The sequence below is a fragment of the Pristiophorus japonicus genome, chromosome 10 (assembly GCF_044704955.1).
Source record: "Pristiophorus japonicus isolate sPriJap1 chromosome 10, sPriJap1.hap1, whole genome shotgun sequence".
In the NCBI taxonomy this organism is placed as follows: Eukaryota; Metazoa; Chordata; class Chondrichthyes; family Pristiophoridae; genus Pristiophorus; species Pristiophorus japonicus.
In genome coordinates, this window is record NC_091986.1 from 24,174,899 (window position 1) to 24,189,372 (window position 14,474).

The 14,474-nt window shown below is 47.9% G+C and overlaps 3 pseudogenes; all 3 read left to right on the plus strand.

The window, feature by feature from the left end:
• Positions 1-1,223: 1,223 nt before the first annotated feature.
• On the plus strand, positions 1,224-1,461 carry LOC139275397 (U2 spliceosomal RNA; annotated as a pseudogene).
• Positions 1,462-4,425: 2,964 nt separating this feature from the next.
• LOC139275408 (U2 spliceosomal RNA) lies at positions 4,426-4,655 on the plus strand (annotated as a pseudogene).
• Positions 4,656-4,791: 136 nt separating this feature from the next.
• On the plus strand, positions 4,792-5,022 carry LOC139275411 (U2 spliceosomal RNA; annotated as a pseudogene).
• Positions 5,023-14,474: the final 9,452 nt, after the last annotated feature.

The following is a 14,474-nucleotide window of genomic DNA, read 5'->3' on the forward strand; positions in this document are numbered from 1 at the left end:
CTCTATGGACTCTTGTCGATCCTTCGCCCCTCCTGCTGTGCCTGCCCGCACTACAATCAGCGACCTGGCTTCATAGCCGTCGCCCTCCTGCAGCAGCACGCGCTGCTCCCTGCAGTGGTATGCCGCCGCATGCTGCTCCCTCCAATGGCCCCGGCCTGCTGATGGTCTTGCAGGCCAGGACCACGCCGATTTCCGGGCCGGGCCATCATATGCTGCTCCCTCCAATGGCCCCAGCCTGCCACTGGTCCAAGAATGAGCTCTGTCAAGCCCATGTGGTGGCTGGTGTGCAACGGCCACCACACATGAAAAAATCCAAGCACAGGCATCTTCCACACTTCACGATGTAGTTCGGGATCTGGAATATTAGGTCCTTCATTGAAACACCTCTGAATTCATCCCTTTTTGGCATGGAAGCAAGTCATCCTCACTTCGAGAAACTGCCTATGATGAGTTGTACTAGAAACAAGTCCAAGAGAAAGTCAGAATTTAAATCTGAGTCTGAGCTAGGCAGACAAACAGTCTGAAGTTCTAGAGAGTCAAAATATAAATCAAGGGTTGCCCTTGGAGAAAAACTCTCCTCAGGTTCAGCCTAGAATGAGTCTAAGTTCAACACCAAGTTTGGAATGTTCTGTTCGAGAGCGAAGGTATCCTCTTTGAAGCAGAAAACCAGTGGTTAAGTTTGATTTGTAAATATGGCAAAATAAGTCCATAACTTTTGTTATGTATAACCATGCAAGTTCTGTATGATGATTATTTGTTATGATTACTTCTTCATTAAGGAGGGAGAAGTGCAATATAGCTCCACCTGGTGGACTTATCATAATGCAACTGCTGATGTATATACAATAAAAAGTTCATGTGACAAGTTACACGATGACAAGTTCCTGTAGAGCTATCTTGTGTGCAGTGTGTTTATGATATCATAAAGAATATATTACAGATACCATCTTGCATAAAGCAGCTCGCGTGATTGGCACCCCATCCACCATGTTCAACATTCACTCCCTCCATCACTGGCACACCGTGGCTGCAGTATGTACCATCTAGAAGATGCATGACCTGCAACATCTACCACCTAGAAGGACAAGGGCAGCAGGCGCATGGGAACACCATCACCTGCAAGTGTAACATTCAATAACGCACCTCAGGAATGCTTTACTGCCAGCATGGCGATGTTCACAAATACTGGTAAATGAAGGTGGTATAAAATGAGCAAGTTATACATCGCTTCTCGGCCTTTTGGCTAAGATCATGCATAACTGACCTGACAGGGGAGTAACCATGACCCCAAAGTGGTTCTCCTATGCTCAGGAAGGTGGTTCTCCTATGCTTTTTGGAAATAGGAGGTGGGTGGGGTGGATTGACCCATCCACCTCCACGGAGGTGTGTGGGGGGCCTGACCCATCCATCTCCATGGCACGAACCTGGTATTGCAGTACTTCCAGGAATGGTGCAGTGGCTCTAGGCCTTTTGGCTAAGAGCATTGGCGCAGAGTGATCCTTGATGTGTGCAAGGTGACCTCTGGCGTTTGTGATTTGACAAAGAATTGGAAAGATTGGCAACAAATTAAAAAAAAAAATGAGCAATTTATACACCACCCTGATTTAGAAATATATCACCGTTCCTTCATTGTCGCTGTGTCAAAATCCTGGAACTCCCTGCCTAACAGCATTGCAGGAGTTCTTTCATTACAAGGACTACAGAGGTTCAAGCAGGTAGCTCACCACCACCTCCTCAAGGGCAATTAGGGATGGACAATTAATGCTGGCCCTGCCAGTGACGGGCACAACCCGAAACGAATTAAAAAAAAACTGCGATATTCTCCTTAACCAATGCTGCCACACCACCTCCTATCTTTCCTTCCCTATCTTTCCTGAACACCTGATAAACAGAAACATTTAACATCCAATCCTGTCTTTTTTTGAGCCAAGTCTCAGTGGAGCCATATTCCCATGTGGCTATGAGTGACTGCAAGTTCACTTACCTTGTTTACTGGACTTTGTGCATTCACATACATACACATCTTGGACCATCCTGTATTCTCTCTTAGTTTGAGCCCACCAATACTTGACTTTTTCTTACTTTAGTGCTCTCTGCCTCTCCCAATCCTTTGAGCATTTTATATCTCCTTTCTAATGTCACATCCGGATGCCCATCCCCCTGACAAATTAGTTTAAACCCTCCCCAACAGAACTAGCAAACCTCCACGTGAGCATATTGGTTCCGGCCCTGTTAAGGTGCAACTCATCCGGCCTGTATAGGTCCCACCTCCCCCAGAACCAGTCCAAATGCCTCCGTAATCTGAAGCCCTCCCTTCTGTACCATTTCTCCAGCAACACATTCATCTGTTCTATCCTCCTGTTTCTATATTCACTAGCCCGTGGCACCGGGAGTAATCCAGAGATTACTACCTTTGAGGTCCTGCTTTTTAACCTCCTAGCTCCCTAAAATCTGCCTGCAGGACCTCATCCCTCTTTCTACCTATGTCATTGGTACCGATATGGACCACGACCTCTGGCTGTTCACCCTCCCCATTCAGAATATTCTGCAGCTGCTCAGAGACATCCTTGACCCTGGCACCAGGGAGGCAACATACTATCCTGGAGTCACGTCTGTGGCCACAGAAATGACAGTCTGTTCCCCTAACTATCGAATCCCCTACCACTATTTGTCGTGTATGGAGAAAGAGTCAGACTGAACACTGTAAGCTCAACGTAAAGTGTGACCTTAGTCTTTTATTGCCGGTCTCCAGTGTGCCTCTCCAACCTGTGAAGCCTCCTTAAATACCTGTACTCCCAAAGTATTACGGGATCCCTTGGGACTCCAGGGGATGAGCCCTCTGGTGGCTGTACAGAATAAATACAAGTTCACATATATAACACTCCCCCCCCCTAAAGTCAACAGTGTAACTATTTACAATGTGAGTTGATCTGGGGCCCTTCTTGCCCTGGTTGATCGTCTTGGTGTGAAAGCTGGTGTTGTTGAATCATCTGCTGTGCAGCTGGCCTTGCTGGGCTGCCTGGTGTGTTGGGCCCTGCTGGGCTGCTGTGGATGATGGGTTCTGCTTCGTGGTCAACCGTGGTGCCGGTTGCCACTGGTGTTTATGTTGGGGGATCAAAAAAGGTAGGGTCCACGGTGGGTTGCTCAGGATAGTCCGTGAATCTGAGTTTGATTTGGTCCAAGTGTTTCCGGTGAATGAGTCCATTTGAAAGTTTGACCCGAAACACCCTGCTCCCTTCTTTGGCCACAACAGTGCCGGGAAGCCACTTGGGACCTTGTCCATAATTTCATACAAATACAGGATCATTGATTTCAATCTCACGTGACACATTTGAACTATCATGATATGCACTTTGTTGAAACCGCCTGCTCTCTACCTGTTCATGTGGATCAGGGTGAACTAACGAGAGCCTTGTCTTAAGTGCTCTTTTCATGAGCAGTTCAGCAGGTGGGATCCCAGTGAGTGAGTGGGGTCTCGTGCGGTAGCTAAGCAGGATTCGGAATAGGCGAGTCTGCAGTGAGCCTTCAGTTACCCTCTTCAAACCTTGCTTGATGGTTTGCACTGCTCTCTCTGCCTGATCATTGGATGCTGGTTTAAACGGGGCAAATGTGACATGTTTGATCCCATTACGGGTCATGAATTCTTTGAACTCAACACTGGTAAAACATGGCCCGTTGTCACTCACCAGGACATCGGGTAAGCCGTATGTGGCAAACATGGCCCTCAGGCTTTCAGTAGTGGCAGCGAACGTGCTAGCCGACATTATCTCACATTCAATCCACTTGGAGTATGCGTCTACAACCACAAGGAACATTTTACCCAAGAACGGGCCTGCATAGTCGAAGTGTACACTAGACCACAGTTTGGAGGGCCAAGAACATAAACTTAGCGGCGCCTCCCTGGGTACATTGCTTAACTGCGAGCATGTAATACATTTCTGAACGCAGGACTCTAAGTCCGCAGCGATACCGGGCCACCACACGTGGGATCTGGCTATCGCTTTCATCATTACAATAGCTGGGTGGGTACTGTGGAGGCCATTGATGAAGGTGTCTCTGCCCTTCTTGGGGACTATTACTCGATTGCCCCACAGAAGGCAGTCTGCCTGTATAGACATTTCATCTTTTGTGCTGCTGGAACGGCTTTATCTCTTGCTGCATTTCCACTGGGACACTGGACCAGCGCCCGTGAAACACACAGCTTTTGACTTGGGATAATAAGGGGTCCTTGCTTGTCCAGGTTTTGATCTGCCGGGCACTGACGGGTGATTGCTCACTCTCAAATGCTTCCATAACCATGGCTAGATCTGCGGACTGCACCATTTCCACCCCCATGGTGGGCAATGGCAGCCTACTGAGAGCATTGGCGCAGTTTTCTGTGCCTAGCCTGTGGCGGATGGCATAGTTGTACATGGACAACATGAGATCGCTTCTCGGCCTTTTGGCTAAGATCTGCATAACTAACCTGACCAGCCACCATGACTTCCGGGTGGTTTCTCCCTGGTCAGGAAGGTATATGCTTACATTTTTGTAAACAGGAGGTGGGTGGGATTGGTGACCCATCCACCTCCACGGAGGTGTGTGGGGGACCTGACCCATCCACCTCCATGGCACGAACCTGGTATTGCAGTACTTCCAGGAACGGTGCAGTGGCTCTAGGCCTTTTGGCTAAGAGCATTGGCGCAGAGTGATCCTTGACTGGTGCAGGGTGACCTCTGGCGTTTGACAAAGAATTGTAACGATTGGATAACGATTGGACATGAATTTAAAAAAAAAAAAAAAAAACATGAGATCGCTTCTCGGCCTTTTGGCTAAGATCTGCATAACTAACCTGACCAGCCACCATGACCTCCGGGTGGTTTCTCCCTGGTCAGGAAGGTATATGCTTACATTTTTGTAAACAGGAGGTGGGTGGGATGGCTTGACCCATCCACCTCCACGGAGGTGTGTGGGGGACCTGACCCATCCACCTCCATGGCACGAACCTGGTATTGCAGTACTTCCAGGAACGGTGCAGTGGCTCTAGGCCTTTTGGCTAAGAGCATTGGCGCAGAGTGATCCTTGACTGGTGCAGGGTGACCTCTGGCGTTTGTGACTTGACAAAGAATTGGAAACGATTGGCTACGAATTTATAAAAAAAAAAAAACATGAGTGCCCATCTCTGGATGCAGGCCGATGCGTTGGTATTTATCCCTTTACTCTCGGAGAACAGGACTATAAGTGGCTTATGGTCAGTTTCCAATTCGAATTTTAGCCGAAACAGGTATTGATGCATTTTCTTTACCCCATTGACACACGCTAATGCTTCTTTTTCAATCATGCTGCAGGCTCTCTCAGCCTTAAACAGACTCCTGGATGCATAAGCAACCGGTTGCAGTTTCCCAACATCATTAGCAATACACACCCGACGCCATATGACGACGCATCACATGCTAGTACCAAACGCTTACATGGATCATACACACAAGCAATTTGTTTGAGCATAACAATATTCTCGCTTTTACAAAGGCATTTTCTTGGCTTTTGCCCAAACCCATTCATCCTCTTTTCGTAGTAAGACATGCAGTGGTTCTAACCGTGTGCTGAGACCCGGTAAGAAGTTACCAAAGTAGTTCAGGAGTCCCAGAAACGACTGCAGCTCCATCACGTTCTGTTGCCTCGGTGCGTTCTTGATTGCCTCCGTCTTCGCGTTGGTGGGCCTGATGCTGTCCGCCGCAATCCTCCTTCCCAGGAACTCCACTTCAGGTGCCAGAAAAACGCACTTCGAGCATTTTAACCTGAGCTCCACGTGGTTGAGTCGACTAAGAACCTCCTCCAGGTTCTGCAGATGCTCGATTGTGTTCCGACCTGTGACCAAGATGTCATCCTGGAAGACCACGGTGTGCGAGACTGACTTCAGTAAGCTTTCCATGTTTCTCTGGAATATCGCCGCCACAGGATCGGATTCCAAACGGGCATCTGTTATAAACAAAGAGATCTTTGTGTATGTTGATGCAGCTGAGGGCCTTCGATAATTCCTCCAGTTCCTCCATCATTTAGGCTGAAGTTAGATCCAGCTTCGTGAACGTCTTTCCTCCCGCCAGCGTTGTAAAGAGGTCGTCGGCCTTTGATAGTGGGTATTGGTCCTGCAGGGAGAAACGATTGATAGTTACTTTGTAATCGCCACAGATTCTGACGGTGCCGTCTCCCTTGAGGACTGGGACAATAGGACTGGCCCACTCATTGAACTCGATCGGGGAAATGATGTTCTCTCTTTGCAGCCGGTCTAGTTCAATCTCTACCCTTTCTCTCATCATGTACGGTACTGCTCTCGCCTTGTGATGGATGGGTCGCGTCCCCGGAATTAGGTGTATCTACACTTTTGCTCCTTGGAATTTCCCGATGCCTGGTTTGAACAGCGAAGGAAATTTGTTTAAGACTGGGCACGCGAAGTGTCGTCAGCGGGCAATAGCGCTCGGACATTGTCCCAGTTCCAGCATATCTTTCCCAGCCAGCTCCTGCCGAGCAGCATGGGACCATCGCCCGGTACCACCCAGAGTGGTAGCTTGTGCACCGCTCCATCGTAGGAGACCTTTACGGTAGCACTGCCGATTACAGGAATCAGTTCTTTTGTGTAAGTTCTTAGTTTCGTGCGAACTGGAGTTAAGACTGGCCTTGAGGCCTTGTTGCACCACAATCTTTCAAAAGTCTTTTTGCCCATAATGGACTGGCTTGTGCCCGTGTCCAGCTCCATTAACACCGGGAGTCCATTTCGTTCAACATTCAGCATTATCGGGGGACAATTCGTGGTAAATATGTGCATTCCATGTACCTCTGCCTCCTCGATCTGATGCTCTGGTTCGTCGTTATCCTCCATGGTGGTTTGCAGGATTAACCGGCTTTGCAGCTCGCCTGCACACTTGTTGGAGGTGTCCCATTGTTCCATAGTCCCTGCAAACGTACTCTTTGATTCGGCAAGAATGGAAACAATGATCACCCCACAGTGCCAGCAAGGTGTTAATGGCCTTGCATTCATCACCCTTGATGGTGGACTCTGAGACATCTGCGGACATGTAGCTGCAGGTATGTGTGACCTGCCCTGTACGTTATGATTTGAAAATGACATCACTTTGTTCACAGTACTTGTAGCAGCACTTGTATGCTGAGAAATTTGCTTCGTATTGTCACTAGTGGCAATGAACGCCTGGGCTATCACTATGGCCTTATTCAAGGTTGGGGTCGCTATAGTCAAAAGTTTGCGGAGTATGGTTTCGTGGCCAATGCCAAGTACGAAAAAGTCTCTGAGCATGTGCTCCAAATGTCCTTCAAATTCTCAATGTCCTGCAAGGCATCTTAGCTCGGCGACATAACTCGCCACTTCCTGGCCTTCAGACCTTTTGTAGGTGTAGAACCGGTACCTCGCCATCAGAACGCTTTCCTTCAGGTTCAAATGCTCTCGGACAAGTGTGCACAAATCGTCGTATGATTCCTCCGTAGGTTTCGTTGGAGTGAGCAGATTCTTCATGAGGCCATACGTTGGTGCCCCACAGACGGTGAGGAGGATCGTCCTTCGTTTGGTCGCGCTCACTTCCCCATTTAGATCGTTGGCCACGAAGTATTGGTCGAGTCGCTCCACAAACGTTTCTCAATCTGTCCTTCTGAGAATTTCTCCAGGATGCCCTCTGTTCTCTGCATCTTTGGGTTCGCTATCTGTATCTTGTCGCCAGTTGTTGTGTGTGGAGAAAGAGTCAGACTGAACACTGTGAGCTCAAAGTAAAGTGTGATCTTAGTCTTTTATTGCATGTCTCCAGAGTGCCTCTCCAACCTGTGAAGCCTCCTTAAATACCTGTGCTCCTAAGAGATTATGGGATCCCTTGAGACTCCAGGGAATGAGCCAGTAAATACAAGTATACATATATAACACTTTCCGTGGGCAATTGCCTCCGACCTGAAACCTTTCTATGAAAGTACCTGGTGGTTCAGGAGGAGCCTGCGATTCCGGTGGGGTGGCCTTCTCTTCCTGCGCTGCGAAGCGCGCTCCCATCCTCCAGGTTCCCATGCAGAAGATGCAGTCACGTGCGACTGCTCAGCCAATCAGGTACTGTATTCCACAGCTTATCCATTAACAGCAATGAGAACTCCGTATCTATGAGTTCTCATTGCTATTAATGAGAAAAAAAACAAACACATTAAACACATCTAATAAAAAATAAAAAACAGAACTCACATAAATAAAATTAAAGTTAATAAATTTCTTGTAGAAAAAAAAATTCTGAGTTTTTAATGGCCCAGAAATCCCGGTTTCTCCTTCCCGCGGGCGTTCGAATAGATTTTTGAAAAAAGATGCCCACCTACCTGGAGCTGCTGTGGCCACGCGAGATCCCGGTCCGGAGGCCTCTCCAGACTGCGCATCGCAGCGTGAGCTCGTCGGGACCTGGAGCTGGAGTCACATGGCTCTGGGCAGCCAATCGGGTGCAGTATATTCTCAGTCATACTAATAGGACTTTCAGACTTATGAAACTCCTATTACTTATGAAACTCCTATTACCCCAAAACACTAATAAAAGATAGAAAAAAAGCGTAACATCTTTTTATTAATTTAAGTTAAAGTTATTAATATATTTAAAAAATACATATTTTCCTGATTTTTAAAAAAGTTTTAAAAATTATGCTTTAAAATAAACTTACCGTAGTGTGGCGAGGGTTTTTAACAATAAAATGTGATTTTATAACTTTATTTTAAAATGTTTTCGTCTATTTTAAATGTTTTTGTGCATCTTACGCCTGTAAAAGTAGACTATGTGCCTGCTTTTATCAGGCACAAGAGTTTTGAGGACATTTGCTGGCCAAGATATGGGTAAGTTCCACAATCTTGCCCTTACAAATGTCCTCGCTCCTGAGATGCAGTGGATCTGTCAAGCCAGAAACTTGACAGATCGGAAAGGCCGGTTTTCAGCACATGCACATTGTGCGCGGCAAAACTGGCTTTTCCGATGCCTTCCCGGGTCCGTAGAAACTCCGTACAGACCCGGGGAGGCCGGAATTTCTGGGCCCAAAAATTTTTTTAATTATGGTTAAAACTAAATGTAACATCGTGGGCAAGGTTTTTTTTTTAAATAAAATGTGTTTTTTTAATTTAATTTAATTATATTTTTGTATGTTTTTAAACACTTACTCCTGTAAAAGTAGGCTATGCACCTGCTTTTATCAGGCGCAAGAATTTTGAGGAATCTGGGTAAATACCGCAATCTTGCCCTTGCAAATGTCCTCGCTCCCATACGCATTGTGCGCTGAAAACTGGCTTTTCCAATGTCTTCCCGGGTCCGTAGAAACTTCGTACGGATCCGGGGAGGCTGGGATTTCCAAGCCAATATCTCCACCATATCGTCATCCTCTACACAATTTCCCTTCATACTTGAACACTCGTACCATCTCAAATTATTCTTTTACTTTTCGAAAAGCCCATACTATTTTCTCTTATATTATCTGATAGCCTTTTTCATATTCCCTTTAAAGAAAGAACTTGCATTTATACAGTGCCTTCCATGAACTCAGGGTGCCCCAAGACACTTTACAACCAATGAAGTATGTTTGAAGTAAAAACAGAACATGCTGGAAACACTCAGCAGGTCATGCAGCCTCTGTCGAGAAAGAAACAGAGTTAACGTTTCAAGTAGATGTCCTTTCATCAGAACTGTAAAAAGTTAGAGATGTAACAGGTTTTAAGCATGTACAGTGTAAAGTCCTGTCCCCTCAGTACAGATTCACACGAGGCATGTAGTGAAGTCAAGGTCACTCTGGACCTGCACCTTTATTTCACAGCTCTGGAAAGCTGCACTTGCCTGAGACCTGTCCTTATATACCTGTCTCTTGCAAGTGCACCTCTGGTGGTAAGGTATGCTGGTGGTTACAGGTCATATCTTATTACAGTCATGTATAGCATGTTAGGATACAGTTATATATAATAATGTAAGATACATGACATCACCATCCCCCAAGATCTTATTGTCTTTATAGGTTCAGTCTCTCAGGTGGTCTACGCTCTCGCATGGAGCGTCTGAGTTGTGGTTCAGTTGTTTGCCTTGGTGTCTGTTTTTCTTTGAGTGTGGTTGCTGGTATCTCGCCTGGGCTGTCTGTTTCGATTGGTGTGATTGTTGTTGACTCGCCTGGGCTGTCTGTTGGGATTTCCCTTTCCTCAAGTTGTTCCCTCTGTCTGTCCACCAGGTGTGGTGTGAGTTCCACATTGTAGTCTGCCTCTGGTTCCGCAGTGTTGTTGGTAAATCTGCTTTTGACTTGGTCTACATGCCTCCGGCAGGTTTTGCCATTGTCCATTTGTACTACAAGTAGCCTGTTTCCTTCCTTGCCCGTTACTGTCCCTGCAAGCCATTTGGGACCCCTGTCATAGTTTAGTACAAACACTTTGTCCCCTATCTCATTCCATCTCCCCCTCGAATTTCTGTCATGGTACTCAGTCAGCTTACGGCGCTTTGCCTCAACGATTTCATGCATGTCTGGGAGGATTAATGGGAGCCTTGTTTTTAAAGTCCTTTTCATCAACAGTTATGCGGGGGGGATCCCAGTCAATGAGTGCGGACGAGATCTGTATGCCAGCAGCAGTCACGACAGGCGACCCTGCAGCGTGGGACCTTGGATTTTAAGCATGCCTTGTTTAATGATTTGCACTGGTCTCTCCGCCTGGCCGTTGGAGGCCGGCTTGAACGGTGCCGTCTTGACGTGATTTATGCCGTGGTCAATTATAAAGTCTTGGAATTCTGCGCTGGTGAAGCACGGACCATTGTCACTGACCAATATGTCAGGGATTCCATGCATTGCAAACATGGTTGCGAGGCTCTCCACAGTGGTGGAGGTTGTGCTCGAGTTTAAAATGGTGTATTCGATCCACTTTGAAAATGCATCTACAACTACGAGGAACATTTGGCCCATGAATGGGGCCGCATATTCCATGTGCACCCGTGATCACGGTTTGGTAGGCCAGGGCCAGGGGCTCAATGGAGCCTCCCTGGGGGCATTGTTGAGTTGGGCACAAATGGTGCACCTTCGCATGCAGAGCTCCAAGTCCGCGTCAATACCAGGCCACCAGACGTGGGATCTGGCTATGGCCTTCATGAGAACGATCCCCGGGTGCTCGCGGTGGAGCTCCCGGACAAATGCCTCTCTGCCTCGCAGAGGCATGACTACTCGGCTGCCCCACATCAGGCAGTCTGCTTGTAGTGATAGCTCATGCATGCGCCTGTGAAAGGGTTTTAATTCCTCGGGGCAGGCATCGCGAGCCTCTGCCCAGTCACCAGTTAGGACACATCTTTTTACTAAGGATAACGTGGGGTCGCTGGCCATCCAGGCTCTGATTTGGCGAACCGTCATGGGCGAACCTGTGGACTCAAAGGCGTTGATTGCCATGACTATCTCACAATCCTGTTCGTCAGACCCTTCCGTGGTCGCCAGGGGTAGCCTGCTGAGCGCGTCGGCACAGTTGTCTGTGCCTGGTCTGTGCATTATGGTATTGTCGTAGGTCGCCAGCATGAGTGCCCACTGTTGAATTCGCGCCGAGGCGTTGGCGTTTATTGCTTTGTTCTCGGATAGGAGGGACACGAGGGGCTTGTGGTCGGTTTCTAACGTGAACTTGGCCCCGAAAAGGTATTGGTGCCTCTTTTTGACACCGTACACGCACGCGAGCGCCTCCTTCTCTACCATTCCGTACCTGCGCTCCACCCACGAAAGTGACCTGAAGGCATAAGCTATGGGTTGTAATTTGCCCGCACTATTGACATGTTGCAAAACGCACCCGACCCCATACGCTGACGCATTGCATGTGAGAACTAGCTTTTTACCTGGATCAAAGAAAATTAAAACACGGTTGGAACACAGAAGGTTGCATGCCTTGTTGAAGGCGCGTTCCTGGGCGTCCCCCCAAAACCAATTGCACCTCTTCCTGAGTAGCATGTGGAGAGGCTCCAGCAGCGTGCTTAAGTTCTGCATAAAGTTCCCAAAGTAATTGAGTAGCCCAAGAAAGGCGCGCAGTTCTGAGACATTCCGGGGCCTGGGTGCCAGGCGAATTGCTTCTGTTTTGGACTCTGTTGGGCGGATTCCATCAGTGGCAATCCTTCTGCCCAAAAATTCAACCTCGGGTGCGAGAAACAGGCATTTGGATTTCTTGACTCATAGGCCTACCCGATCCAAACGCTTTAGTACTTCCTCTAAATTACGGAGATGGGAGTCGGTGTCCCTGCCCGTGATAAGTATGTCGTCTTGAAATACAACCGTCCCCGGGATGGACTTGAGCAGACTCTCCATGTTGCGCTGGAATATGGTAGCTGCTGACCTGATGCCGAATGGGCATCGATTGTACATGAAAAGGCCTCGATGTGTGTTGATGGTGGTGAGTAGCTTGGATTCCTCGGTCAATTCTTGCGTCATATACGCAGATGTGAAGTCTAATTTTGAGAAAAGTTTACCTCCAGCCAATGTGGCAAATAAGTCTTCCGCTCTGGGCAGCGGGTACTGGTCATGTAGGGAGACTCTGTTTTTGGTAGATTTGTAGTCCCCACAGATTCGTACGGATCCATCAGGCTTCATGACTGGGACGATGGGACTTACCCAGTCGCTAAATTCCACAGGTGATATAATGCCTTCCCGCAGAAGCCTGTCTAGTTCGTGTTCAATCTTTTCCCTCATCACACAGGGTACAGCTCTGGCCTTGTGATGGACCTGTCTAGCATCCTGTGTGATGTAGATTTTGACTTTGGCCCCTTTGAAAGTGCCCACACCTGGCTGAAAGAGATGTTCAAATCGCTTTATAACTGTTGAGCAGGAGGTCCGTTCCTCTAATGACATGACATGGACATCATCCCATTTCCAGTTTAGTTTTGCCAGCCAGCTTCTCCCCAGCAGTGCTGGGGGGTCTCCGGGGACAATCCACAGGGAAAGTCGGTTCACTGTCCCTTTGTGTGTGACAGAGAGCATGGCACTGCCGAGGACTGGTACGATTTCTTTGGTATAGGCCCTTAGTGTGGTGTCGACCCTTGCGAGTTTTGGTCTGTCTCTTTTATGCGGCCACAGTTGTTCAAATTGTTGAGCGCCCATGAGAGATTGATTCGCTCCCGTATCCAGCTCCATGTTGACAGATATCCCGTTGAGTACGACCCTTATCATTATAGGAGACGTCCTGTTGTAGGAGCAGCGGCCATTGATCGTGTTGACCCGCTGTACATCGGTGTCCCGGGTACTGTCCCCACCATCTTCTGGTTCGCTTTCCGACCCATCCGATTCGTATACCAGCCGAGCTGCCGTTTTTTTGCACATGCGGGCCAAATGCCCTGTATATTCACAATTTCTGCAAACAGCCTTCGGAAATCGACATCCCCTTGATGAGTGCCCACCCCCACACCTCCAGCACAGACCTGTTCCATTGTTCAGAGAGTTCCCAAAGAATGAGCTGCGTCTGGCTGATTTCTCTTGAGTTTCTCTCAGTTTGTAGTTGATTGCTCGCATTGTGGGTTGATGAGGTGTGAACGGCCATTCCTGTGGCCCTTGATGGCTTCTGCCTGCTGTCAAGAGCCTGTTCTCCCGGTTTTGTCTGTGTGTGGGGGTAGCAGCTTGTTTAGTGCTGTGAACTTCTTGTTCCGATATTTCGTTAGTTGTCGTACCTGCATTGTAAATCAACCTCGTTTCTTCTTCCCCATCAAGAATGTCTGTGCAACCAGTGCTGCTGTCTCTAAGGTCAGGTTCTTGTTCTCTATGAGCTTTAGGAATATGCCTGCATGGCCTATTCCTTCAATGAAAAAGTCTCTCAGCATTTCTCTCCTCAGTTCATCGGAGAACTCACATAAACAAGCCAACCTCCGAAGTTCCGCCACGAAGTCGGGTATGCTCTGGCCCAGTGTCTGTAGTTGTAGAACCTGTGTCTTGCCATGTGTAGGCTGCTCGCTGGCTTCAGGTGGTCTCTTACCAGTGTGCTCAATTCTTCAAACGACTTGCTTGCTGGTTTCTCGGGTGCCAACAGATCCTTCATGAAAGCGTATGTTTTCGAGCCACAGCTGGTCAAGAGATGGGCTCTTCTCTTGTCTGCCTTATCGTCGCCTAACCAGTCTTTGGTTACAAAGCTTTGCTGGAACCTTTCTATAAAGTCCTCCCAATTGTCTCCCGCATTGTACTTTTCATCTGATCTGTTGTTCGCCATTCTGTGGATTCTGTAATCCCGTAACTCGTCGCCACTGTAAAGTCCTGTCCCCTCAGTACAGATTCACATGAGGCATGTAGTGAAGTCAAGGTCACTCTGGACCTGCACCTTTATTTCACAGCTCTGGAATGCTGCACTTGCCTGAGACCTCTTCTTACACACCTGTCTCTTGCAAGTGCACCCCTGGTGGTAAGGTATGCTGGTGGTTACAGGTCAAATCTTATTACAGTCATGTATAGCATTTTAGGATACAGTTATATACAATAATGTAAGATACATGACATACAGAGGCAGAGAA